General features: G+C 43.9%; 1 long non-coding RNA gene across 3 annotated transcripts; it reads left to right on the forward strand.

Moving 5' to 3' along the window:
* The first annotated feature begins 1,432 nt into the window (after window positions 1-1,432).
* On the forward strand, window positions 1,433-24,451 carry LOC149429403 (uncharacterized). 3 transcript variants are annotated; one of them, XR_016310482.1, is made up of 7 exons: window positions 1,433-2,126; window positions 3,336-3,477; window positions 5,026-5,125; window positions 5,506-5,666; window positions 11,339-11,462; window positions 22,422-22,497; window positions 24,208-24,451. It is a non-coding gene; the product is annotated as an uncharacterized LOC149429403 (long non-coding RNA). The 3 variants fall into 3 exon arrangements; XR_016310480.1 differs by lacking the exon at window positions 22,422-22,497 and having other exon boundaries at window positions 1,436-2,126; XR_016310481.1 differs by lacking the exons at window positions 11,339-11,462; window positions 22,422-22,497 and having other exon boundaries at window positions 1,438-2,126.
* Window positions 24,452-24,722: the final 271 nt, after the last annotated feature.

The following is a 24,722-nucleotide window of genomic DNA, read 5'->3' on the forward strand; positions in this document are numbered from 1 at the left end:
GAATGAGTCATTTAAAATGACGCCCCATGGACTAGAATGCAGCATTTATGTGCTCGTCTACTGCTTATATATAATTATTACATTGAATGATGCAAGTGCCTACACTTTGACTTGATATTTGACTCTTAAAATCCCTGTACAGCAGAGTTCAGATTTGACCAGAGAGAAGCCGCAGCACAAGAAGTGAATCAGTTCTGCTGCAATACTCGTGTAAGGGGCATGCGGTTAGGAGGAGAGAGCAGAGTGACGGGTGTGAGCTCATCGGTCTACTGCTTCTTTCACTATCCATTCAGACTGAGGGAGGAGCAAGAACTGTAAGTTACTGCAGCAGATTAAAATCAGGTCTACTGCCCTGCTAGACAGAGCTGTGCAGTGTGACAGAGCTTTGAAATTCTCAGAACTGGACAGACAGAAATAAAGAATCTTTTGGCAGGTAAAATGTCTCTGTTCTATGTATTCCAGATTGTTTTTCAGCAGTTCATCTTCAGGTTGTACTTTTCTGCCTGGAGCCACTCTGGTTGAACAAAAACAATGTAGAAATGAAAGGATCTAAGCACCTTTCGGAGCATGTCACCCATATTTGGGGTGTAACACTTACCATGCTCCTATTCCCCAACCTCCCGCCACCAGCGCTCCTCTCCATGACAGTGGGCTTCTTCCCTCACCCGCTGTCACAATTTAAAAACAGTGTGGCCCTTCAGGGCTCCACCCACATGTCCACGTCATTCATTCAGTTTCCTTGAATGAACGGACTACAAGTATTGTCAGCCATTGTGGCTGACAGGTTGTAGTTCTCAATGAGCTGCGAGGACACTGATGAGCACTCTTGTAGTTCATTGATTCTTCCTGCAGTGTAGGAACTTTCTGACATATGGGAGTACGGGCAGACAGCTTATTGTGGGTCTGCAGGATCCGGGCATTGCACCCACAATCTGCTGATCACAGGTGCAATACTTTACAGAATGTAATGTACAAAAATAGTAAATGCACATTTTTGTTGGCTGCAAAAAAAAAAAACGTGCATTTTTAATTTTTTATTTTTTTTTTACAAAAGGTGAGCTTATCCTTTAACCACTTGGTAACCGTGATATAGCCAAATGACGGCTACAGCGCGGTTACCTAATTCTGGGAGGGTGTCTTATGACGTCCTCCCAGAATGTGCCCCCCGCGCACCATCAGGGGCACGCACCCGGCGATCTCCGTGATCGCTGTGTCCTACGGAGACAGCTGATCACATGATGAGGTAAAAGGCCAATCACAGCAGCCTTTTCCCACATGATCAGCTGCGTCCAATGACACAACAGTTCACTGTGTAAATACAGTTGTCTGTTATCGGCAGCATTTTCCTCACACTGTCACAGCGTGCAGAAAGTACTGCCGATAACTGGCAGCTGTCACAGAGGAGATTGGCAATGATCATCAGGGCACTGATGATCAGTGCCCTTCAGTACCACCCAGCAGGGCCCCCATCAGTACCGTCCATCAATGCCACCCATTCAGCTTCGGCAGTCAGGGCTGGTTGTCCGTGTCGCCCATCAGCGCCGCCTATCAGTGCCCATCATTGCTGCATATGTTGCTCTTCTTTTGTTTATAGTGCCAAAAATAAAACACCCAACTGCGATTAAATACCACAAAAAAAAATCTCTGTGTGTGAAAAATATTATAAAAATGTCATATGTGTACAATGTTGCATGACTGTGCAATTGTCATTCAATGTGAGACAGCGCTGAAAATTGGCCGGGGCACAAAGGGGGTATAAGTGCCCGGTAGATAGGTGGTTAAACTTGCAGGTTTCTGAGTGTAGACTTCAATCCTCCTTTAAATTGTAATGTAAAATAAATGCACCCTAAAGACAACGGAAATATGAGAGCTGCTCATAAGAAGTCAAGTGTTCAGAATTACAAATCAAACTGATTGTATTCCTGTCCATGGTAGAATATGTGGGCAGTGCTGGGGTTGATGCTCTTCCAAATAACTGATATGTTTATTTTTGTTGTCAAAGTGCAAACTGAATGACTGTAAAGAGAAAGTTCTCTGGAGCAATTGTCGTCCCCAAGAATCTGTCCAAGGGAACGTCTGACTTGCTGGTGCTGTTCACGCTGGACCACAACTAGGATGTGTTCAAGGTAAGTTTGTTGATGTGTTTGGATCGTGGCGTACCGGTGTCCTGACTGCAAGTGTTTTGGGTTTGTTCTGTGACTCAGTAGCAAGTGCAGTAACCACCCCAACAAAATGTTATTGAATGACAGATTCTTGGATTAGAATCAACTTCCATTTTACTCTTGGCTGAAAATAATCAGTGGCTGTAGGGCCAGTTATCGGTGGGGGGTGGGGAAATACCAGTGTCAGTGTTAAACCGCTGCAAAAGGATTGTGGTGCATAATTCCAATGGGTTACATTTAGGAAGGCTTAATTGGGAGAATCCTGTCATTAAGTGTTCTTGCATGGCAACCACTTACTGTTATCTCACATATATATTCCTATTATTATTGCCAAATTTACCACCCTAACTCCTCCCGCAGTTTTTACACTACATAGACAGTAATATACCGAAACGTGCGGATTGTTCCCGATTGGTGTGCTATTACTTTGTGGAACGTTTCGCCGAATGGTTCACGAAATATCAGCGTTTTTGTGGTGAAATTGGTCCCATAGGAATGAATGGCGGAATGTTGAAAACTAGAGTGGGAGCTGACAAAAGCTAGAGTGTGAGCTGAAAAATCAGGACATGATTTGTAAACTGCCATCACTCCCTCATTTTCAAGCCCACCTACACAAATCTTATATCAAAACGTTCAGCTATCCCTGCTGCCACTAAAAATGTCCACGGCTAGGCCATAGTCCTGATAGTCTTCACAATATGACCATTTGTTTGCAACTCACGCCGCCCATTGACATTCATTGAAACTGCACTCTAGCCACCTCAAATTTGAAGGGCAATTTCTAAACTGCGACTGTGCCTTCATTTTTAATATTTCAGAGACATACTATGCAACAAAATGTAGGGCTGGGTCTTGTGATTCTCACAATATAAAGCTCTTCAGATTTATCATTTTTAAACTACAATCTTTTGAAGAGGCCAACCGCCAGTGAAGTGAGCAAGTTGGAGCAGTTTTTTAACCGCTCTTCTCTGGCCTTGCTGTAGAGTGAGTTGCCATAGGAACCCACTCCACCCAGTTACACCGCCCACTCCAGTTATAGACTACTGGTGGAGGCAAGAACACTTCACACAATTTCCCCAGAAATTGTAGCTTTTCTAGTTATAAGCTGGTGTTCTGTCATACAATGGACTAGATATATGATATTCCTACTGTTATATTTGTGTTTTATCCTAGACCTTCGGTTATATTATTACACTGAGGATCTCAGGGGTGGAGAGGCTATTTATTAGGAAAAAGTGGATCAGGTGTTTCCTGGTAGGAGGAGCCTATCTCTCATGTGAAGCTGTCCTGGAAGATTCCTGGAAATAGTTAACAGGTAAATAACTGTGTTTTTTTCTCTTTGTGAATGAGCCCTAATTTGGTCTAAGCTGCAGATGAGTATGATCTATTATAGGGCAAGTGCTGATGTAATTGTTAGGCTACTTTCACACCAGCATTCCAATCAGGTCCACTTGTCAGTTTTTCAGGCAGACCTGGTTGGAAGGTCCATGGAGCCCTATGGACAGGCAGATGTAATTGGGCTTGTGTCTCTTTACATCCACCTACCGCCATCCAGGTCCAGAAAGCAAAAAAACAGAAAAGAAATGCGTAATTTTTCATTTTTGTTGACTGGATGGGAGGTACAGGAGAGCCCATTTACACCTGGCCACCCATAGAGCTGACGGGTCTGCCTGTGTCCACAGAAACTGTAAGGGCACGGATGTGACCGGTCACACACTGAAACATTATTACTCCTGCAGGTCACAAAAATAGTAATGCTAAGGCTCCTTTCACACAGAGGAAAGTCCACTGCGATCTGTGAGCAGATACCCTGCTGATCGGAGCCAAACGGTTTGAAAGCTGCCTTATTAGGGGTGTTTATTTTTTTTTACCTGCTGGAGTTTTAATGTGTTTCGGTGCAGTAGTTGCCACAAATCTGCAGCTTTTCTCCTGTGCTTTAAGGAAATGTTCTTCATTTGTTGTCATTTTATGCGTGTTAGTACTTGTTTATTTCTGGTTCTGTAAGCTCAGAAATGATGATTTTTACTACTGTGAGGATGCCCCAAACCTGCCAGCAGTAAGCCTTCTATACAAAAGTGAAAACAATGGAGTCCAATGGCATTGATATTTGTATGCATGTTTTGAGTAAGAAACAAATGTGAAAGTACCTAAAGTAAAAAAAAAAACACAATTGTGTTGGAACACAATTCCTATCCACAAGCCCACTCTTTGTAGGATCCATTCACACCATCGACATTTTGCATCACACCGTTTACTTGTTTTACTTCAAAGGATAAGCTGCTCTTTGTAAAAAAAAAAGAAAAGAAAGGAAAGTTTTTGAAGGTAAAAATGTTTTTTTTTTATTTATTTTTTTTGTGCAACCTGGGTGCAATATTAGGCTCCTGCAGAATGTCAGTGTTGCTATCACCACGTACTGGGAGGAGCAGTGAACTACCTAGAGCACTCAACAGTGCCGTGGTTGAGGACTATAAGCCGTCAGCTGCAAAAGCTGTTGGTACTTGTAGTTTTCCCGTTCACAAAATTCTGTGAATGGATGACACGGCTGGGTGGACAGAGCGCCGCAAGGCCGTGTTTATTTAAAATGGTGGGTGTGGGGAGAAGATCAGCAGCATGCTGACACAATGAGGATTGGGGGGGGCCTTGTTGCTGCTGCAAAAGTAACTTGTTACATGTTACACCTTGAATACGGGTATAACACGTAACGTTACAAAAGGTGAACTTGTCCTTTAATAAAATTTCACAAAATAACATTTCATTCAGTGCATTGGTGTGAACCGGACTCACAGGAAATGGGCAAATAGGCTCCTGAGCACCTTCTAGTAAATGTGATTTTTCTTTTTTTGTTATGACTTCATATTCACAGCATCTGGAACACCTGGGCCGGACCAGAAAATGACAGATGTAGTGCCATGAAGTACGACCAGGGCACAGGCTGTTGGCAGGGTCCCAACCGGTCCACATTGGTGAGTGTCACTAGGGATGACCGATGGGAATAACATGTTGGATTGCGGGGCATTGCCTGCTGTGACCAAAGTGCAGGGTATGGCTTCATTACAGGATAACGAGACACCTAGAAGGTCACATACACCATATATCTTATGCCTACTCTGCACAGCTATGTAACAGCATTGCAGTCACTTTATAAATACAGCTACATAGCAGTTTTGTAGTCTCCATAAAAGTGCATCTGTACACATACAGCCACGTGGAAGGATTGTACTCGGAATCTTTGGGAACGTGTGAGGAGGCGTGTTTCCCCCTGTATGTTGCACCGTAGCAATCGTGATGAGGTGTTTGATCAGACTAAGACATGCAAATGCCGTCATTTTTCTCCCTTCTGCAGGTGAAATTGTTCTGTGGTAAAGAAACAGTCATCATGTCCACGTCGGAGCCAAGTCGTTGTGAATACCTCATGGAATTCTACACTCCGGCCTCCTGTCAGCAGCCCGCTGGGATTCCCCAACCAGAGGAACATGAGGAGCTGTGACCTCATCAGTCCTATAGGTGCCGTACTGTTCTGAGTGGGAGTGTGAGCGGGGAAAAAGTGTTTTAGGCTCAATACCCACAATAAAATGGTATATGTTGGTTGTAGTGCAGTGCATTGCGGTCTGCTGTACAATGTAAGGGTGTGCCATTCATAATCCATACACCCCAATGTGCTGCACATAGAGCAGGTATATTAGAAAAAACGCATTGGTGGAAGGTCCTTCTTTTCATGTCGGTAAACGTCCCTGCTGTTTTGGTCCTGCGGCACTTGTATTTTTCTTGGTCTTGAATTAGTTGGCAAATACAGTATCTCCCAGAAGTGAGTACACCCCTCACATTTTTGTAAATATTTTATTCTATCTTTTCATGTGACAACACTGCAGAAATGACACTTTGCTACAATGTGACGTAGTCAGTGTACAGCTTGTATAACATGTAAATGTACTGTCCACTCAAAATAACTCAACACACAGCCATTAATGTCTAAATCGCTGGCAACAAAAGTGAGTCCACCCCTAAGTGACAAGGTCCAATTAGCCATTTTCACTCCCCAGTGTCATGTGACTCATTAGTGTTACAAGGTCTCAGGTGTGAAAGGGGAGCAGGTGTGTTACATTTGGTGTTATCGCTCCCACTCTCTCATACTGGTCACTGGAAGTTCAACATGGCACCTCATGGCAAAGAACTCTGAGGATCTGAAAAAAAGAATTGTTGCTCCACATAAAGATGGCCTAGGCTATAAGAAGATTACAAACATAAATCACGTGATAGTGCCACTTCAAATCTCATAAATGTACAAACGCATAAATATATAAGTCCAATATGAATAATTCAGTGATGCAACATACACATGCAATGTGCAATTGGTGCTCAATCGTGTAAGTGCCAACACACTTTTCCACTCCAGCTGCGTGTGTATGTGTATGTTGCATCACTGAATTATTCATATTGGACTTATATATTTCTGCGTTTGTACATTTATGAGATTTGAAGTGGCACTATCACGTGATTTATGTTTGTTATCTTTATTCCAATATTATTTGCTGGCACTTGTATGGGGCACTAAGATGATTTGGTCACTTTAAGATGTGTCATATTTTTCACATTTCATATGTTTTCATTTTTTAATTTTTTTTCCATGTTTTCAATATCATTATTTCACATGTAGGTGTGTTTGGCATTTTTAGCCCATGTAGCAATATTTATAGTGATTCAGTTTATTAGCGCTGCACTATTGTTTAATATTTATTCTGCACTGGTTGGGTATCAGTTTGAGTGTAAGCAGCTGATAGGTAGGGTTTGGGGTCCATTACAGCGCAGGAGGAATTTTTTATCAAACAATTGTCTAGGCTATAAGAAGATTGCCAAGACCCTGAACCTGAGCTGCAGCACGGTGGCCAAGACCATACAGCGGTTTAACAGGACAGATTCCACTCCGAACAGGCCTCGCCATGGTCAACCAAAGAGGTTGAGTGCACGTGCTCAGCGTCATATCAAGATGTTGTCTTTGAGAAATAGATGTATGAGTGCTGCCAGCATTGCTGCAGAGGTTGAATGGGAAGGGGGTCAGCCAGTCAGTGCTCAGACCATACGCCACACACTGCATCAAATTGGTCTGCATGGCTGTCGTCCCAGAAGAAAGCCTCTTCTAAAGATGATGCACAAGAAAGTCTGCAAACAGTTTGCTGAAGACAAGCAGACTAAGGACATGGATTATTGGAACCACGTCCTGTGGTCTGATGACAACAAGATCAACTGATTTGGTTCAGGTGGTGTCAAGCGTGTGTGGAGGCAACCAGGTGAGGAGTACAAAGACAAGTGTGTCTTGCCTACAGTCAAGCATGGTGGTGGGAATGTCATGGTCTGGGGCTGCATGAGTGCTGCCGGTACTGGGGAGCTACAGTTCATTGAGGGAACCATGAATGCCAACATGTACTGTGATATACTGAAGCAGAGCATGATCCCTTCCCTTTGGAGTCTGGGCCGCAGGGCAGTATTCCAACATACCGACCCCAAACACCGCTCCAAGACGACCACTGCCTTGCTAAAGAAGCTGAGGGTAAAGGTGATGGACTGGCCAAGCATGTCTCCAGACCTAAACCCTATTGAGCATCTGTGGGGCATCCTCAAACGGAAGGTGGAGGAACGCAAGATCTCTAACATCCACCAGCTTTGTGATGTCGTCATGGAGGAGTGGAAGAGGACTCCAGTGGCAACCTGTGAAGCTCTGGTGAACTCCATACCCAAGAGGGTTAAGGCAGTGCTTGATAATAATGGTGTCCACACAAAGTATTGACACTTTGGGCCCAATTTGGACCTTGTCATTTAGGGGTGGACTCACTTTTGTTGCCAGCGGTTTAGACATTAATGGCAGTGTGTTGAGTTATTCTGAAGGGACAGCAGATTTACATGTTATACAAGCTGTACACTCACTACGTCACATTGTAGAAAAGTGTCATTTCTTCAGTGTTGTCACATGAAAAGATAGAATCAAATATTTACAGAAATGTGAGGGGTGTACTCACTTCTGTGAGATACTGTATATATCCTTAACTTCCCCCTCTGTGGAGAACAGGGTGGCAGCAGGACTGTTTTACAGCTGCTGCAAAGCTTAGTGCGCTGTGTTCAGAGAATTCAGTGATAGTATTGTACCCAGTGTAGGCGCAGACTCTCCCACAATTACACACTCCGTGGTCATTTTTGTAGTTTTAATACGAACGCTAATAATAAGAGCTTTAGTAAAATTAATGCAAGGCTAAGACTAATTTTTTCTAAACAAAAGAAAAAAAGTATATGTACTGTGGCTGGTCGGCAACCTGTTATGAAGTTCTTTAAGATATGCTCAGTGAGGCAAAACAATACCTTTTTGGGTGCAGAAAAGCAAATGTAAAGGAAGGGTTCATTTTAACTCCTTTGCCCTGAGGTTTATGTTCTTACTGTGAGACTGTCACTTGTGGCATATAAATTAGAAGCATTTTGTGGGTACAAGGACTGTGCCATATGTGTACAGTGTACTGTATACTGGGACTAGGCTCAGGTTCTTTTCATCCTGCTTTAAGCCATTTCCACTGCTAGGCACAACCTGACCGTGACAACCAATTGCAATGGTGTGCTACATGCACTGCTGGACTTATTTTCTGTTCAATCCCAGCTTTCCTCAGCTGGATCTGAAGATTGAAAAACGCTGGCATAATACAGCCACATGGAGTTGTAGGGAGCTAAGAGAGGATTGGATAAAATGTGTGTAAACATTATGCCCCCGACTTTTTTTTTTTTTTTTTTTTTACTGCACCCCCAGACCAGACAAACTAAATCCGGCCCTGCCAGGAAAGAATGTGATTATTATTATTATTATTATACAGGATTTATATAGTGCCAACAGTTTGCTCAGCACTTTACAATATAACGGGAGACAATACAGCAACAATACAGTTCAATACAAGAGGGATAGGAGGGCCTTATCCTTGGAGCTTACAATCTAGGAGGGAGGGGCTAGTGGTACAAAAGGTAGTAACTTTGGGGGATGAACTGGTTGGAAGAGTAGAAGATTCCAGTATTAGTTGAGGGAAGGATAGGCTTCCCTGAAGAGATAGGTTTGCAGAGTAGGCGATAGTCTGATAAATTGGGGTAGAGAGTTCCAGAGGATGGGGAAGCTCTGGAGAAGTCCTGGAGACGAGCATGGGAGGAGGAGACAAGGGAGCTAGAGAGTAGGAGGTCTTGTGAGGAGCAGGGAGTACGGTTTGGGTGATATTTAGAGACAAGATTGGTGATGTCATTTGAGGCAGAGTTATAAATGGCTTTATACATTATTGTTAATGTTTTGAATTTTATCCGTTGGGCAACGTTAAGCCAGTGGAGGGATTGGCAGAGAGGGGTGACAGATACAGAACGTTAGTAAGGTGGATGAGTCTGGCAGCAGCATTCATGATAGACTGAAGAGGGGATAGCCTGTGATGAGGTAGGCCAATGAGGAGGGAGTTACAATAGTCAAGGCCAGATATAACAAGGGAGTGGATAAGTTGCTTAGTGGTTTCTGAGGTTAGGAACGGGCGTATCTTGGGGATGTTGTGGAGGTGAAGTCTACAAGATTTGGACAGTGACTGGACTTGGGGCTGAAAGGACAGATGGGAGTCTAGGATTACACCTAGTACCCTGGCATGAGGGGAGGGAATGATGCTTGTGTTATTGATCTTGGTGGAGCACAGGGGAGGCATGCAGGGTCTTTTAGATCCTGGATGTCTCAAAATAGAGAATCTGTCACCCAAAATCATCACATAGGGGACTTTTTGTCCCCTATGTGATTTAACAAAAAAAAAAAAAATTTATTTCTTAAAAATGTAAGTTACACCCTAGCATATAATGCCCCTCACCCCCACATATGTACGCACACACAAATGTAAAAGCATGCGCTGGGGCGCCTACACATCAAAACGTCAAGTGCGATACACATGTTCTATATCGCCGTGCACACCAGAATGAGAGCGATAATTCTAGTACCAGTCCTCCTATGTAACGCTAAACTGATGACCTATAAGGAGCTTTAAAAGCGTCACCTATAGAAAATATAGGGAACTGAAGTTTGGGACCTTTTTCACGCGTGCATTCAAATTTAAGGTTTGACATGTTGGATATCTGTTTACTCGATGCAATCTCATCTTTTATATTTTACAAGAAAATCTGATAATTTATTGCGTTTTGTGCCCTGAAATTAAATTAAGTGGATTTTTTACTGAAATTTTAAGTTTCATAGATCTTTGTGATAATATCATGTGACATATAAAATTGGAACTGCTGCCATTTTATTTTCTAGGGTCTCTGCTTTCACAAAATATATAATGTTTAAGAGTTTTGTGTAATCAGGCCTTAAATGATTTTTTAAATGTGCACAAAAAACGCAAAAATGGCTCTGGCAGTGAAAGTGATAAAGGATAAGTCCAACACTCCCATTTTCTGAGGAGCAGCCAATCAGTGCTCATTACACTGCAAGGTCTCTTCCCTCCCTGCTAGTCCCCGGGTACGGTGCCGGAGACAGGCAGGGAGGGGAGGAGGAGATATAGAGTGCAATGTTAAAAATATTAAACGTTTAATTCGCCATAAAGTCCCTTTTTTTATTTTTTTTTTAAAAGCCCCAGACAGTCCATAAAGCACCTCAGATTTAAATAGTGTTTTGGTTAAAATATATTTATTTTTTAGTCAGGACAAGTAGACCTGGAGACCGATTTAGTCCCTGAACAAGTAGTTTTTTCAAAAATTTCCACACCCGTTTCTGCCCAGGTACGGGCAGACAGCTTATTGTGAGCCTGCTGGAACCTGGCATTGCACCCACAATCTGATGATCACAGGTGCAATACTTTACAGAATGCAATGTAAAATAATAATAAATGCACATTTTTGGTGCTTGCAAAAAACACGTGCATTTATTATTTTTTTTTTTTTACAATAGGTGAACTTATCCTTTAAACTTGCAGGTTTCTGAGTGTAGACTTCGATCCTTCTTTAAATTGTAATGTAAAATAAATGCACCCAAATACATCCTAAAGACAATGGAAATATGAAAACTGTTCATAAGAAGTCAAGTGTTTGGAATTTTAAATCAAACTGATTGTATTCCTGTCCATGGTAGAATATGAGGGCAGTGCTGGGGTTGATGCTCTTCCAGATAACTAATATGTTTATTTTTGTTGTCAAAGTGAAAACGGAATGACTGTAAAGAGAAAGTTCTCTGGAGCAATTGTCGTCCCCAAGAATCTGTCCAAGGGAACGTCTGACTTGCTGGTGCTTTTCACGCTGGACCACAACTAGGATGTGTTCAAGGTAAGTTTGTTGATATGTTTGGATCGTGGTGTACCGGTGTCCTGACTGCAAGTGTTGTGGATTTATTCTGTGACTCAATAGCTAGTGCAGTAACCACCCCAACAAAATGTTATTGAATGACAGATTCTCTGATTATTATTATTATTATACAGGATTTATATAGTGCCAACAGTTTGCGCAGCGCTATACAAAATGAAGGTTGACATTACAGTTACAATACAATTTGTAACTGTAATGACAACAGTGCAAATTGTACTGATAATCAGAGAGTGAATTAGGAGCATTGTGGCATCATTTTGTTAATAAGGGGCGTATTCTGGAGATGTTGCGGAGGTTGAGGCGGCATGATTTGGACAGGGATTGGATGTGGGCCTGACAGGATATTTCAGAATCCAGGGTTACCCCTAGCACTTTGGCATTCAGGGATGGGTTGATAGTGGTGCTATTGATCCTGACTAAGAAATGGTTTTGGATAGGTTGAGTTTTAGGAAGTGGTGTGACATCCAGTCTGATTTGTCTCTGATATGTCTGTTAGTAAATCGTTAATACGTGAGGGAATTGAGGTGGTGAGCTGAGGAGTAGAGAGGTAGATTTGTGTGTCATCAGCATAGACATGGTATTGGAAACCATGGGAAGCTATCAGCTGACCCAAGGAAGAAGTGTAGATCGAGATTAGGAGAGGTCCAAGGACAGAACCTTGGGGGACCCCGACAGTGAGAGGAGTAGGAGAGGAGAAAGTATAGTTGTAAGTGACACTGAAGGTGCGGTGAGATAGGTAAGATTTGAACCAACGGAGAGTACAGTCACCAAGACCAAGTAAATAGAGTTTTTTTGAGGAGGAGGGGGTGGCCAACTGTGTCAAAGGCAGCACAGAGGTCCTAGAGCAAGAGTACGGAATAGTGACCATTGGTTTTCGCGGTTAGTAAGTCGTTTGTGAGTTTTAGGAGAGCAGTTTCTGTGGAGTGTTGTGGGTGAAATCCAGACTGAAGGGGAACGAGAAGGTTATTCTCAATAAGGTGGCAGCTCAGCTGGTTGTAGACTAGACATTCAAGGAGTTTGGAGGCAAAAGGGAGTAAGCAGATGGGTCTTAGGTTGCTAAGATTGCTGGGGTTCAGTGAGGCCTTTTTAAGTATGGGGGCGACTAGCACATGTTTTAGAGAGTTGGGGAAGATGCCAGTAGAAAGGGAGAGACTGACGATACGAGTTAAAGAGTGAAGAATAGAGCCAGAGGATGACCGAAGTATTTGCAAGGGAACAGGGTCCAGGGGGCAGGTGGTTAGGTAGGCTTTAGAAACGTTTACCAACCTCCTCTATAGTAGCTGGGTTAACCAAGGGAAGTATAGATTGTGCAGGTAGACAAGGAGTGTAGGGTGAGGGAGATATCTGTACAGTAGAGATCTCGTCACTAATTGTATCAATCTTATTTTTGAAGTGATTAGCGATCTCCTGGGCAGTGAGTGAGTTAGCGGCTGGAGGTAAAGGATGAAGTAGAGTTAAATGGAGAAAAGAGTTGATGGGGATTGCGTGAGAGGGTGTTAATGAGAGTGATAAAATAGGTCTGTTTGGCAGTGTGGAGACAGGAATTGTATTTTTGAAAGGCAGATTTATATTGATTGAAGTCTTGCTGGGGCTTAGTCGTATGCCATAAACGCTCAAGAGCATGGCTACATTTTTTGAGGCATCTGGTATTGTCTTTTTGCCAGGGCTGTAGCGGTTAGGGCCTAGGTCTGTGTGTAGTGAGGGGGGCCAATGTGTCCACAGTGGATGACAGTGAACTGTTGTAGACAGAAGTGGCCAGGTTGGGACAGGACAGGGCTGAGATTTTGTCATAGAGACAATCTGTTGCCGAAAAAAAGAAGAGAAGGGTTAAGATAACGAAGGTTTCTACCGGTAACTGGTAGTTGGAAGCCAAGGAGAGAGTGAGGCTAATAACGGAGTGATCAGAGATCGGAAAAAAGTTGGTGAGGTTGCAAAGAGTGCTGTCAGGAATGGACTTGCCAATAGTGGTGGGACTCACCTGCCTTGTGGGCTGCAGTACCAGGGCTGGCCAGCGGGTGCTCTCAACAACCAGAGGTTCACTTCGGCAATTAGCCATCACCTGGGGCTGATTGCAGGTGGTGTATTTAAGGGATGGCCAGACCTGCAGTCTGTGCCTTGGTGTGTGTTTTTCCATGGGCCCCTGTATCTTGTAACCTGCATTCCTGTTCCTGTTTCTGCCTGACTTGTTGCCGACCCTGCCTAATCCTGACTTCTGCTGACTTCTCCTGTTTGATCCCTGGCTTGTGACCCTGACCATTCTCTGCCTGACCCCCTGTACCTACCTGTCCGTTAGTTGCTGTACCCGGCTCGTGACCTGACTACTCTCCGCCTGCTCCTCCTGTACCTACCTGCCCGATAGTTATCGACACGGCCTGCCTGGCTACGTTGTGCTCTATATGTGTATGTACCTGTGTATCTATATCAGTTTAGGTTTGGGTTTGTTTTACCTTGTTGTATGAATTTGTGTTAGCTTGGTGTTTGGTGCACTGCGTTTATATTTGTATTGTTAGTCTTAATAAATTGTCTTATTTATACCATATCTGAAGCCTGCGTTTCCCTGTGTCAGTCCACACACTTCTGGTCACACCCGCATCCCTGACAAGTGCATAGGTAGGAGAATACAAGGTTGAGGCAGTTCCCATTAGAGTGAGTAGAAGCATGTGTCCATTGTTTTAGTCAATAGAAGTGGTTAGGCTCAGAAGTTTAGAGGTAGCAGGAGTTTTAAGATAAGCAGGGATGTTTAAGTCACCAAGAATGATTGTGGGAATTTGAGAAGAGAAAAAGTAAGGCAGCCAGGCAGAGAAGTCAACAAGGAAGCGTGATACCGGTTCAGGAGGCTGATAGATCACAGCAATTCTTAAAGAAATTGGAGAGAATAGACGTATACAGTGAACTTCAAATGAGGAGAGGGAGGTCCTGAAAAGTGCTTTGAGGGGATAGGAGGATTCCAACTCCACCTCCTTTCCATCCACTAGACCTGTAAGAGTGAGTCCAGAGGAGACCACCATGGGAAAGGGCAGCAGGAGAGGGAAAGTCAGATTCATGAAGCCAGGTTTCTGTAGTTGAAGGAAAACCGAGGGCTGGGCCCACAGATTCAGAGGGTACACGATGCCACAATTACGTTTACTGAAGAGTTATAGTGATCATGTAGTTGAGCATACGTAAACAGAATGATAACAGCGCATAACCATACAGTAAGAATAATACTGTCTAACACTAACCCCGTACTTGCGGACTTTTCCCCAATGTCCAGAAAGCAGCCTGGCTGCGCCTGAATGTTCCTGAGCAAGATATAACGTTGGGGTGCACCCTAAGTATTGCGCAATACTATTTGTAATCCAAAGGAAAGTGGAGTATGTCTCTTGTAACTTTCTGGTATATATAAAATGTCACTGACCACGTGTGGTGCGATGTGCTGCGGCAAAGCCGCACTTACGGTTCCCTGCCAGGCTCTTGGTGTTTTCTCCTGACCCACTCCGGAACCAGACCACACAGTCACTTGTTTCCTGGCCTCGTTGTGGATCTTCCTTAGGTGCCCTTGCCAGATTCCACTGTGAGCCGTAAATCCTCTTCCAGGCCCCACACAGATTCTCCAGACGTCCTCAGCATCCAAAAGCCAGACCCAGACTCCACTTCCTCCTCAGAGTTTGTGATGCAGTAAGTCATTTCTTAATTGCAGCCTCAAACCTGCATTTACAGTTCACTATGACCCTTCTGAGGGTCCTACTCGGCCCCTAAATTAGTATTCATGAAACTTTATAGGGTAAATAAGCATTTATCTTGTCTTAGCAAAAGTCACTACAAAATCGATTCTTGTACTTTGCTGCCATCTACTGACCAAAGAGCATATTACAGGCACAATATAGTTTAACATTAGATGTCAGTATTCATCCATGCGTCACACCCTTACATAGTTGCAAGTAGGTTAAAGGAGTTAGTGATTCAAAGGTCATGGACAGAAGTGAGTTTGTTACAGACAGAGCAGACATTCCAAAGGGCACAGGAAAAGGGGAGGCTGGTTCTAGAAAGAAGAGGAATAGTAACCAGATTGTGTGGATTGCGGCCGCAGTTCGAGGATAAGGTGTGTTGGTCAAATGAGAAAGATGGTGGCCCAGGATTTGGGAAATGTCTCCCAGATGTTAGGAGATGCAGAAGGGTGAGAGAGGTAATATGGGAGTGTGACTTATATGGAGGGACAGGTCCCAGTGTCCTGGAGGTTTTATTAGGATGTGAGTTCAGAATTAGCAGGAGTTGATGAGTACAGTAATAAGGTGAAGGTAGGAGTGAGGGTGATATATATGAGTTGTGGGGTGGAGAAGAGGGGTGTAGGAGAGAGAGTTTGAAGAGAGAGGATACAACTGTGAGAAGGAGGAGTAGGGAGTGCATGTTACAGAGTGGTGAGATGAAGAAGCAGACTGGGTAAGAGATGAAAGAGTGGAAGAGGAAACAGGTCACCTGTAGTCTGTTTAGTATTTGAAGTCGTCTGCTGTGGTTTTGCTGAAGTGCAGAGCCAAAGTGCAATGCTCAATACTTAATCCAAGATGATAGTTGCCAATGCTACCCATGGCTGTGCTGCCTCTGGCTGTGCCTCCCCTAAGGAAGGTCTAAATTTTTACTGAGTTGGGTGGGGGTATTGCCAATTAATCAATGAGGAATGCATAGGAGAGACACATGGCTAGCAGGGCAAATTTCTCACACCAAAGGAGGACAAAAAGACTGCAGGAGGGCAGAGTTGTAAAGATTAGGATCAACTCATAAATTTGGGTAAGACAATAAGAGCAAAATAAACACCACAGTAATATGGACAGAGTTAGAGCTCGTTCACACTTGACTTATCTCTAACTCTTGCCAAACGCTCCTATAGTGTTTGACAGGCATTTGGGAAGCGTTTTTGAGGCATTTACCAAGCATTAAAACCGCACCACAAACACCTATAATGAAGTTTAATGGTATTAATGCTCCACAAACGCCCAGGCGTTTGAGGAGCGTCACCATAGACTTGAATGGGAGGTTTCAACTCCTCCTGACTCAACATGAGGCGTCAGTTTTGCGGCGACGCAACGCTTCAGTGTGAACAGCACTGTGTGCTGCCATGTGCAGAATATTCATAGGTGTTTGAGAAACGTTAAAAACACTTCCCAAACGCCTGTCTGACGCCTGCTGACAAAGCTAGTGTGAACGTAGCCGTAAAGATTTGGGAAGCAGTAAGAATTACCAAGAACATTGATAGCCATGAATCGGCTTCAGTTAGAGGTGGATTTTAAAAGCAGTATAGATTACCATATAGCAGTGCAGGGTGAATTCGCATTCATACATGGCATGGGCGATAGTACAGATGGATATTGCTTGCAGACATTTACCATATAGCAGTGCAGGGTGAATTCGCATTCATACATGGCATGGGCGATAGTACAGATGGATATTGCTTGCAGACATTTACCATATTGCAGTGCAGGGTGAATTCGCATTCATACATGGCATGGGCGATGATACTTCTATTTTGCTCCTGACTAAAAATAAGCAGTGGCTGTAGGGCCAGTTATTGGGGAGGGTGGGGAAATAACAGGGATTGTCAGTGTTTCAGTGTTAAAACCCTGCAAAAGGATTGTGGTGCAGAATTCCAATGGGTTACATTTAAGAAGACTTAATTGGGAGAATCCTGTCATTTCCAGTTGCTTTATGATGTTGAGTGAGTGTGCCCTGATCTCCCAACCTACAGTCAGTTGGGCAGGTTAGAAGTCCCAGTTGTTAAGTCTTTACCTGCTCAAATATTACTTTATCCTGTGAATTGTTGAACACATTTAAGTGCTTTCCAATTCGTCCATCACTACTCCCTAGACCAGTGGTCTCCAAACTGCTGCTCGAGGGCCATATCCAGTCCTTTACTTGCCTTTATCTAGCCCTTTGGACTTCCAAATTATTATGCAAATGATATTTTTCTCATTTACCTAAATAATTGATGTAAATAACAGTCGGCATAATTCTCATGTTATCAACTATTAAGAGTACAATTCAAATTTGATTGAACAAACCTCCTAATGATAACAGGATTTTTTTGAAACCTAAAACACTTACAATGCGCTGTTCCAAATTATTCCGCACAGTAAGTTTCAAAACACTTTATAGGTTGTAAAGAACTGAAAATTGTAGTTTCTTGTGTTTGCAGCATATTTACTGAAATCAAAAGCTATTTCAATCAAACTTTTAACAACATTTTAACAGGTCACGTTACATTTTAACATGGGACCCTTTATTTGATAGCAGCTTTACAAGTCTTGCATCCATTGAACTTGTGAGTTTTTGGACAGTTTCTGCTTGAATTTGTTTGCAAGATGTCAGAATAGCCTCCCAGAGCTACTGTTTGGATGTAAACTGCCTCCCACCCTCATAGATCTTTTGCTTGAGGATGCTCCAAAGGTTCTCTTTTACAAAAAGCTTTATTGAAAAATAAGCAAAGATGAACAGACAATCGTAACAAAAATTCAATGACCAACATTTACATAGTACAATAAATGAAGGGAAGCTGGTGCAAGGCATGCATCAATAAAGGCAAAATCGGAAAAGTTTACATAGGTGCCCGGAGGGAGGGGATGGGGAGGGAGGTTGGGAGAGAACGGGCAACAGACCTTTGTGGGCAATGATAATGTAAACTCCAAAGGGAAGTATTGCTATATCAACATTATAATAAACAGGAAAGGCCCGAGAAAAGGCCGCATCAAAAAACAGCACATATTCATGACCTAGAATTTAAAAAGAAATCTAGATTGCATAAATAGCCTTACGAATGCAGCGTAGAGAACAGGAGGTACAATCCGTAAATTATGTTTAAGAGCAGAGTAAACAGAAGAGTAGAAAAAGACAAATAGTAGAGAGACATGGACAACACACACAGACACACAACAAAAAAAAAAAAAAAAAAAAAGGGGGGAGAGGGAGGGGCCCCGGGGGGATCACAGCAGAATCCATCCTCATATCGATAGAAGGGACTGGTCGAATCTCGAGGGCTGGGCTACGTCCAGCCAGGGACGCCATATCTGCAGAAATTTTGTATGGGTATCCAATAATATGGCCGTCAGTTTTTCATTGACCATTATGAAGTTCATCCGGTTTTTGACAGCCTCAAAGCTAAGAACAGGAGTCTTCCAAGCCCTCGCAATCGTCAACTTAGTTGCCATAAATAAATGTGATGCCAGTTGCCGTTCAGAGCGGAGAAGGCCCTCTGGTGGTTTAAATAGAAGCGCTTCATATGGATTACGCTTAATGTCTGTATGAAGAATAGTGCGGAGGAGGGCATACACCCTAATCCACAACCTGCTTACCTTAGGACAAGTCCACCAGATATGTGCCATGGTACCTAATTGCTGACATCCCCGAAAACAAACCGGGGAATAGGTAGGAATAAAACTAGCTAGACGGGCAGGCGTATAATACCATCGGTATAGAATTTTGTAGGCATTCTCAAGAATAATAACATTCCTGGAACACTTAGATAATGTTTGGGTCATGAGCTGCCAGTCTTGTTGATCCAGGGTTCCCCCTAATTCCGACTGCCAACGCTGATGGTAGGAACGAACCGGAGGGGTTCTATATGACATAATGGAAGAATAAATCAGGGAGATCAGACCTGGAGCATGAGGTCTATGTCTACACTGGCTTTCAAAAGGGGATAAACGGTAAGGTCCTGGATGCGTACGTATTAGAGTATGAATAAAGTGACGAAGTTGAAGATAACCAAAATGTTCTCGGAGGGGAATGTTATAAGAAGAACGCAAAGTGTCAAAGGTAATTATTCTGGTGGGGGATAGGAGTGAATGAATATCATAAAAACCATGTGTCTGCCACCAGACAAACTGTCTAGGGTTATCCTTACCCGGAGGGAATAATGGGTTATGCAATAGACGTAGCAGAGGCAGATGAGGAGAGATAAGGCCAGCGGAGTATTTTATAGAATCCCAAAGACGAAGCGAAAGTGTCAGCGTTGGGCTAAGATTAGATGGACGCTGAGCATTAGGGAGCCAGGGCAAGGAGGGGAGCGGTATCGGGTGAGAGTCCATCATATCTACTACAGCCCACAGGGGGAAATGGTGAGAAGCATGAATATGAGCTAAAGGGGCAATGTTAGCCGCCAAATAATAGGACTGGAGATTTGGAACAGATAACCCGCCCGCATTCCGCCGCGCAAATAAAATGTGCTTGCTAATTCTAGGTCGAGAGGAGCCCCAAATAAAGGACAAAAGTTTTCGCTGATGTATACGCAATATATGCGAAGGTACTGAAACTGGCAGAACACGAAATAGGTATAATAGTTTAGGAAGGTAGGTCATACGGATTGCATTAATTCTGCCAAACCATGATAACGGGAAATGGGACCAAGAGGACAAAAGCTCAGTCAACTCATGAAAAACAGTGGGAAAGTTAGCCTGATACAGTCCATCATATGTCGGGGTAAGCTTAATTCCTAGATATGGTAAGGCCGAAAGCCATTGGAAGGGGAACGTTTGCTTCAAAGTAGTCAGAAGTGATGGTGGGAGGGTAACTGACATAGCTCTTGATTTAGCTGGATTGACGTGTAAACCTGAGAGGGTGGCAAAAGAATCAAGAACTGCTAGTAAATTAGGCAAAGTAATCCCCGGATTCGAGATTGACAATAATATGTCATCCGCAAACAACGATAATTTATGTTGGGAGCCCGCCACATCGATTCCCTTAATATCAGGATGTACACGGATTGCTTCTGCCAACGGTTCCAGGGCTAAGATAAAAAGTAAAGGGGAAAGCGGGCAGCCCTGCCTAGTACCTCTAGCAACCGAGAACGTAGAAGACTCAAATCCGTAGTATCTAAGCTTCGCTTGAGGGGATGTATATAGTGAAGAGATCCATCGCAAGAAGGAAGGACCGAAGCCAAAACGATGGAGGACCGACAGGAGATACGGTCAGGATAAAGTGTCAAAAGCCTTGTTGATGTCCAAGGATAAGAGCATCATATCGATTTTACGAGTATGGGCCAAATGTTGCAATTGTAAAATACGTCTAATGGCATCTCCGGCCTGCCTATGGGGAACAAATCCCACCTGATCCTTTTTAATCAGACGAGAAAGGAAGGAATTCAATCGAGTAGCCAAAATCTTAGTAAGAATCTTCATATCGATATTGGTAAGAGAGATAGGCCTATAATTAGCCCAGGAAGAATGATCTCGGTCCGGTTTAGGGATCATAACTACATTAGCAGTTAAAGAGTCCGGGGAAAAATTTGAACCTCCCTTCACCGCATTAAACATAGCGGCAAGGTGGGGAGCGAGCACATCAGCCAATTTCTTATAATATAGTGCCGTGTATCCATCAGGACCTGGGCGTTTGCCTGTTTTCAGTTCCGCTATACATTGCAAAACTTCAGATACTTGGATATTGCGATCCATCAGATCCTTATGGGCCGGTGTTAAAGTAGGTAATGACAAACTAGATAAGAAGTCAGAAATAGACTGAGGGTCAGCCCGGGTGGGATCAGAGTAAAGTTTAGCTAGTCTGTGCCGGAACTCCTCTAAAACCGTTACTGGGTTGCTCGTAAGGGTATTGTGACGAGTACGTAAAGATATCGGTTTAGGGTGTTGCGCAAAAGAACGCAATCTACGGGCCAACATAGAGTCTGGTTTGTTAGCTTTGCAATACCACTTCTGGCGAGTCCAACGTAAGGAGCGCTCAGCCTCATCTGTTAAACACAGATCCAACTCCAAAGGTTCTCAATAGGATTGAGGTCAGGGGAGGATGGAGGCCACACCATGACTTTCTCTCCTTTTATCCCCATAGCAGCCATTGATGCAGAGGTATTCTTTGCAGCATGAGATGGTGCATTGTCATGCATGAAGATGATTTTATTACGGAAAGCATAGTTCTTCCTTCTGTACCAGGGAAGAAAGTGGTCAGTCATAAACTCCACATACTTTGCAGAGGTCATTTTTACACCTTCGGGGACCCTAAAGGCGCCGACTAGCTCTGTTCCCATGATTCCGGCCCAAAACATGACTCCACCACCGCCTTGCTGACGTCGCAGCCTTGTTGGAACAGGGTGGCCGTCCACCAACCATCCACTACTCCATCCATTTGGACCATCCAGGGTTGCACGACACTCATCAGTGAACAGGACTGTTTGAAAATTAGTCTTCATGCATTTTTCTGCCCAATGCAGCTGTTTCTGCTTGTGAGCATTGGTTAGTGGTGGCCGAATAGAAGGTTTATGCACAGTTGCAAGACTCTGGAGGACTCTACACCTTGTTGTCCGTGGGACTCCAGAGGCACAAGCAGCTTCAAATATCTGTTTGCTGCTATGTAATGGTATTTTAGCAGCTGCTCTCTTGATCCGATGCATGGATCTGGCAGAAATCTTCCTCAATGTGCCTTTATCTGCACGAACCCGTCTGTGCTCTGAATCAGCCACAAATCTCTTAATAGTGCGATGATCACGCTTAAGTTTTCGTGAAATATCGAATGTTTTGATACCTTGTCCAAGGCATTGAACTATTTCACTCTTTTTGGCAGCAGAGAGATCCTTTTTCTTCCCCATATTGCTTGAAAACGGTGCTCTGCTTAATAATGTGGAACGCCCTCCTTCAGTAGTGTTTCCTTAAATTGGGCTCACCTGCTAATCTAATTATCACAGGTGTCCGAGATTGTGTTCAGTGATCAAAAGAGCCCTGACACACAATGCCATCCATGAGTTAAACTGAAAAACAAAATATTTAATCTTTGTGACACTTAAATAGAATTTGCATAATAATTTGGAACAGGGTGTATTCCTCCCTCTGACCAACAATGAGGTATTATTCCTCCCATCAGTGATGGACTATTCCTTTCACTGACACCAGCTATGTTTTTTGTGTTAAGTGTTAAGCTAAGTGTTTTTTTTTTTTTGTTTTTTTTTTTTAGATTCCTGGAAGTTTGCAGGAATGGTCAGTGATAAGCTGGTGGTTACTCGGCAGGGAAGAGACCCAGACAGACACAGGTGGATATACCGTATTTTTTGCTCCATAAGATGCACCTAGGTTTTAGAGGAGGAAAACAAGAAAAAAAATATTTTGACCCAATGGACTGCAGACATAATACAGGAGATGACCAGAGACTGCGGACATACTACAGGAGATGACCAGAGACTGCGGACATAGTACAGGAGATGACCAGAGACTGCGGACAAACTACAGGAGATGACCGGAGACTGCAGACACAGTACAGGAGATGACCAGAGACTGCGAACACAGTAGAGGGGATGAGCAGAGACTGCGGTCACAGTACAGGGGATGAGCAGAGACTGCGGTCACAGTACAGGGGATGAGCAGAGACTGCGGTCACAGTACAGGGGATGAGCAGAGACTGCGGTCACAGTACAGGGGATGAGCAGAGACTGCGGTCACAGTACAGGGGATGAGCAGAGACTGCGGTCACAGTACAGGGGATGAGCAGAGACTGCGGTCACAGTACAGGGGATGAGCAAAGACTGCTGACACAGTACAGGGGATGAGCAGAGACTGGTGACACAGTACAGGGGATGAGCAGAGACTGGTGACACAGTACAGGGGATGAGCAGAGACTGCGGACCTTTGGGGAGGGAGGGGTAGCAGGTACCCACTCCCACTTGCACTGAGTTGTCCTCCCTCCCCGTCTTCTGGGACACTGACAGGTCCCAGAAGACTGCTGGACCACTCACAGAGAGCAACACTTCTCATGCATGCGCAGTGGGCACCCGGCTGTCACAGCCTGGTGCCCACACTAAAGATGCCGGTGCTGGGAGAGAAGACTGTAGAGCTCTGGACCGAGGAACAGGTAAGGGCTCTGCTGCAGAGAAGAGCCGAGTGGCCGGCCAGGTATTCTGACACGGCGGCAGCAGGAATACCAGACCGGCTGCTCCATATTTGCTCCATAAGATGCACAGACATTTTTCTCCATTTTTTTTTTTTGGGGGGGTAATGCATCTTATGGAGCAAAAAATACGGTATATCAAATGTCTTTTTCCAGCCAATTGCTTTTCCGGGGGGTTTCACATTGTTTCTAATATATGGGTAAATTTAAGAGCTGTTTTGAAAGATGGATGGGTCCCTATTCAACTGTGCATTTCCTAGCCCCGTGGAAGACCACGCTTTTAGGATGGTCTAATATTTAATAAAATACAGCCTGTGAATTGCCCAGGGAGCAGCATTAACATTGTGGCTTGTAGTACATCCATAATTTTATACTAATAAGCTGTGTATTGGGTCTGTGCACAGGATGGGTCTCTCCATGGTGTTTGGGTGACAGGTTCTCTTTGATAAAATTCAACCTTCATTCTTCCTTGCAAAGTAAACGCATGAAGGTTAAATTAATCTGCACATTCAGGATAAAGCGACAGGTTCACCATAATGCCAACCTCCACAAATGCAAATACTTTCCTGGTTTTTGCTCCTCAGCCAATCTGTAAGGTTGGAAATGAAAGTAAAGCCCCGAAGGAGTGGTGTTTGTGAAGTCATGCTGGTGCTTGTTGAAGGGGGGGAATTGTTGGGAAAGGGTGAGGGATTACAGGAAACATTGATTTTCTCTTTTTTTAATCAACATACAGGATAAATTTAAAGTGATGTAAGGTTGTACTTTTTTTTAAGGCAAACCGCTCCAATCCTCTTCTTTTTTGTGTCATGTCCTCCTGCAGTCAATTCAATTTGTTCATTCTTCTTCTCTTTTCCAACAGATGGAGCGCAAGACTCCATGTCACTACCTGGGAACCATGAATGCTGTGCCCAGTGGGATGAAGCTCCATGACCTCAGAATCCCCATCCTCCTTCCCTCCTGATCACTGCAGTAAAAGTCGCCAACAGACTCATTCTATCCATCCATCCATCCATCCTGCATTGCTGCTCTGTGCACCTTCATGTACGTAGTCATGATTTCTGTGTGCAGTGTTTAATTTTATTAAATTTAGACCTTTCCCACTGGCTGCTGTAGTTTTTCTTCTAGTTTGTGGTGAACAAACAAAATGCTATTCGTGTTAGCTACAATAGACTTGCTCAGTATCTAAACCAGCGGTCACTAAATGGCGGACCACAGTCCGAGAACGGCCCCAAAATGCTCCCTTCTGGACCGCCAGCCTGCAATGACAGATCTGCCGCTGAGCAGGGCGGTCCTCACAGCAACATGACATCACGTGTGTGCGCCCCGCCCCTTGCAGCTCACTGTCTCTCCGGCTCCCTCTCCCTGCCTGTACAC

Source organism: Staurois parvus, unplaced genomic scaffold (genome assembly GCF_062004578.1).
Source record: "Staurois parvus isolate SC_StPar_1 unplaced genomic scaffold, SC_StPar_1.0 ptg002716l, whole genome shotgun sequence".
Taxonomy (NCBI): domain Eukaryota; kingdom Metazoa; phylum Chordata; class Amphibia; order Anura; family Ranidae; genus Staurois; species Staurois parvus.